Source organism: Bidens hawaiensis, unplaced genomic scaffold (genome assembly GCF_021521415.1).
Source record: "Bidens hawaiensis isolate Kalapana, Puna unplaced genomic scaffold, B.hawaiensis_p1.1 tig00091266_1, whole genome shotgun sequence".
Lineage (NCBI taxonomy): Eukaryota > Viridiplantae > Streptophyta > Magnoliopsida > Asterales > Asteraceae > Bidens > Bidens hawaiensis.
In genome coordinates, this window is record NW_027504428.1 from 2,645 (window position 1) to 7,160 (window position 4,516).

At 35.8% G+C, this 4,516-nt stretch overlaps 1 pseudogene across 1 annotated transcript; it reads left to right on the forward strand.

The window, feature by feature from the left end:
- The first annotated feature begins 412 nt into the window (after positions 1-412).
- On the forward strand, positions 413-1,033 carry LOC143607957 (GDSL esterase/lipase At4g16230 pseudogene; annotated as a pseudogene). The gene is made up of 2 exons (XR_013149099.1): positions 413-668; positions 753-1,033. The product of XR_013149099.1 is annotated as a GDSL esterase/lipase At4g16230 pseudogene (transcript).
- Positions 1,034-4,516: the final 3,483 nt, after the last annotated feature.

A 4,516-nucleotide genomic window follows, 5' to 3' on the forward strand; every position in this document is an offset into this window, starting at 1 on the left:
CGGGCATACGTAATTCCAACAGTTGTTCGGTCGGAATTGGTTCAGTTCGCCATGGTACTGGTAGGGTATCAACGCCCCTTGAAATTATTATACTAAAAAATGCTTTATTTGAATACTATTATGTTTTAACAAAACTTTTGCTAGAATGTCAAGAAAAAAATTTAAACACATCCCCTTATTCGGTTTTTCCAAAAAAAGTTGGTAATGCAAGTTATCACAGAAAAATCAAATTGAATAATTAACGGGCCCGTTAAAATGTATATTATTTATAGTATAAGGGAGAAAAATGAAAGGTTAAAATAAAAACCTGGTTGTTATTCTTATTTCCATATATATAACAAGTGGAATTCTCTGCTTGTTCGATTTTTGAATAGAACTTTTATTCATAGTTTGTTTTTATTATAACATACAGAGTCTCTATTACATGGGTGCTCGCAAGATTTTAGTAACAAATGTTCCCCCAATTGGATGTTGTCCATATGAAAGGGATCACAACCCATTTTCAATAAAAACATGTGTAGCTTCTCCAAACGACCTAGCTAAACAATACAATCACCAGTTGAACCAAACTCTTATAGATTTAACAAACATGCTAAAAGGATCGACATTCGTTTATGCGGATGTGTATCGTATTGTTGATGATATAGTTCAAAACTATGAATCATATGGTGAGTAATATATCTACAATATACATTAGTAAGGGTGATAATTTATTGACATTCTTAGCTTACATCGTATTTTTCTTGCTATAGATTTTGAAATCGCAGATCGTGCATGCTGTCGCATGCTTGGATTGCATGGTGGTATGGTTCCATGTATGCAACATGCTAAGATTTGTGAGGATAGATCAAAGTACGTTTTTTGGGACTGGTTTCATGTTACTGAAGCGACCAATCTTATCATTGCAAAACGTATTCTGGACGGAGAGATTAATGATATTTCTCCATTTAACGTTCGAGCGCTCTCCAAAATTTGAAACAAACCCTTGTCTTAGATAATTGAATGAATATGATTTATGGACTAGTACCAAATATAAAGGCTATATTCGATTGTAATTTCTTATCTTATTTTATTCATCTTATTTCCTTTTTATAGGAGATCTTGTTTATCTCTATTTATATAAACATCTCTTGTAATTCCTTTTTTGTTCTAATGAGAAATAAGATCGACCCCTGTACCATTATCTTTTTCATGGTATCAGAGCGGGTTCCGTCCTAAACCCTATTTTTTTTGCTGTCATCCCACATGCGATGGCCGGAGAAAAAACCCCAGATCAAAGAACGACACTTGAAGTCACATCAATCATAACTCAGCTTTCTAGTTGTTATCCTTCGTGAAACATAACTTCAACAAAAAACCAAAGATGGTCCAAAAGGACCGAATTGGCCCTTTAGATTCCGCAAAACACTGTATTTTATGGGATAGAGATGGTCATACACTTGAAAGGTGTTTAAAGTTGATCAGATACCTTAAATGGTGTCCCGAAAAGAAGGGAGAGAAAATCAAACCCAAAGCCTCTTTAGTTGATTATGAGTCGAGCCATATCTCGGTATTAGCAAAGGAACAATACCAACTATTTGTTAATTTGTTTGGCAATGGTAACAAGGAAAGTGGAGGATCGGTTTCTAATATTTCCCATACGCCCATGGATAACCAAGAAGGTAACGCTAATCTTTAAGAAAATTGGGTGGTTGATTCGGGAGCCACGGATCACAGCACCCACATGGACATGGTTCTATACAACCTTGTTCATAGATCACGCGAACTGCCAATGATCATACCAAATGATGAGAGGGTGACAGTTAAAGAAAGAGGAGATCATTCTTTGCCCATAGGAATCAGTTCAAGGAATACTACACTTGCCGGATTTTAATTGCAACTTGTTGTATGTGAGCAAATTATCAAATGATCTTCAATGTGTAGTAACATTCTTTCCTGATTTCTTTTTTATGCATGAATTACATTCGAGGACATTGATTGGATCGTGTAAGTGCAAGGTTGGTCTTTACAATATTGAGATGGGGGAAATAAGAGACTGACTATGGAAACAACCATCGATGCATGGCATTACGCTTAGGTCATGCATCCAATTCTAAACTTAGCTACGTTGATTTTTTAAACTCTTTGAAAGAAAAGATTTATTTTGTGATTCATATATTAAAGCTAAACATACAAGACTTCCTTTTCTAATCAGTTCTATAAAAATGAGTGGTTGGTTTGATTTAATACGCTGTGATATATGGGGAAATATCGAACTTTGTCTCTCACACAAGATACTTATTTTCTCATTATTGTTGATGACTTTAGAAGAGCTATCTGGGTGTTTCTACTCAAACAAAAAGTGAAGCTAGTATGTGTTTGACTAATTTCCGTAAGATGGTGAAAACACAGTTTCATAAGCAAATAAAAATAATTATGTGTGAAAATGGTGGAGAGTTTGTTTCCAACAACATGCATAACTTCTATGTAATGGGAGGTATTGTCTTAGAATCAACCTACCCAAATACACTGCAAAAAAACGGCGTTGTAGAAATGAAGCATAGACGTCTACTTGAAACAACTCGTGCCTTAAGGTTCGAAGCAAATCTCCCAACCAAGTTTTGGGGAGAATGCATATTGATGGCCACTTATATACTTATTTGGTTACCTTATGAGGTTATTGAAAATAAAACCCCCTATGAAGTATTATACAATTAAAAACCTGATTACGATTGTCTACTACAAAAACATCGAGACGAAGGGAGATAAGTTTGTAGAAAGGCGAAGACCGGGTTTTTTTTTAGGATACCCAATTGGCACCAAAGGATACAAAATATATGACATAAAACGAGACAAAATTGTTGTCTCAAGAAATGTGAAATTTATTAAGCCATTTTCCCCTTATAAAAAAACGTGACCCGCTCAGACTTGGAGAAAGAATTTTTTCAATTCCCCATAGAATGGGCCACAACTAATGAAAATCTGGAACACATGGTCCAAAACCAGGAGACAACTTTCATGTCGAAGACCCCGAGCCCAACATAATATCTAATCTGCCTTTGCATCCAAAATATCAAGATCATGATGATGGTCCAATTTTCGGGTTTGATAGTGGGCTTGACAATGGCTCTAATTCCAGTGAAGAAATTGGGAATAATGTTGATTTCAATGTTGATTCTAATATTAGGGGGAATGAGGGTCCAACAAACACCGATACCATTGAAAATTTGGTTGAAAATATTAGCTAGCAAAGAGAAACCAAAATATTAGACAACCAAAGCATATTTCCGACTACGATGTTAGTCTCCCCCCTTCTTTAGACCATGCACAACCCAACAAAAATCAACGGTCCTCAATGGTATACTCCATAACCAATTTTGTTACTTATAATAATTCTTCAAATTCACATAAAGCTTTCATGATTGCCATTGGATCACACAATGAGCCAAAACACTTTGTACATGCAATGAAAGATCAAAGTTGGAAAGATGCCATGAATAAATAAATCAAGGCTCTAGAAGAAAATGACACGTCGACTCTCTAAGAATTACCAAAAGGGAAAAGGGCCATTGATTAGAAATGGGTGTAGAAAGTTAAGATCAAACCAAATGGGGATGTCGAGAGATTCAAAGCAAGACTTGTGGCAAGGCGTTTCACCTGGACGAAAGGTGTGGATTATCATGAAACTTTTGCTCCCATGGCAAATTTGGTCACTGTTTGAACCTTGCTAGCATTCTTCATTAAGAAGAATTGGATAATCCACCAGCTTGATGACAACAATGCATTTTTGCATGGTGAATTAGACGAGGATGTCTATATGAAAATCCCATAAGGATTCGCAAAAGATGGAGAAACAAGATTTTGAAAAAAAAAGTCGCTATATGATTTGAAACAGGCCTCTCAGGACTGGTATTACAAGTTTACTGTAGCCCTGTTTGAGATCAGTTTTAAACAAGCAAAACCCGAACATTCCATGTTTAATTTCAACAAACATGCCATATATGTTACGACACTCATATACGTGGATGATGTGATTATATCTGGTAACAATTTAGACAAAATTCAAGAAGTGAAGGCACATCTTAATCAAAGAATTAGTATTAAAGATCATGGAAATTTGAAGTATTTTCTCGGCATAGAAGTTTCTTGAACAAAAGAAGGTCTCGTGTTAAGTCAAATAAAGTACACTCTCGACATACTAAAGGATAGTGGAATGGAAATCTCACGACCTAGTAATTTTCCTATGGAACAAAACCTTAAACTTGACAAAGCCAATGGTGGGCAACGTTTTGATGTTGGCCGTATCGTCGACTCATAGGCCGTTTCCTTTACTTAGAAGCCACTCTTCCAGACATTTGTTACTCGATTAATCTTTTAAGTTAATTTGTTGAAGATCCTCGTGAGGCTCATCTAGAAGCAACATATCGGGTTTTACGTTATCTCAAATCTTTATCGGGGCAAGGAATTTTGTTACCAAAAGATGGGGGGATAACCTGTTTTGCTAATGTGATTCTGACTAGCTAGGTTGTCCGTTTAT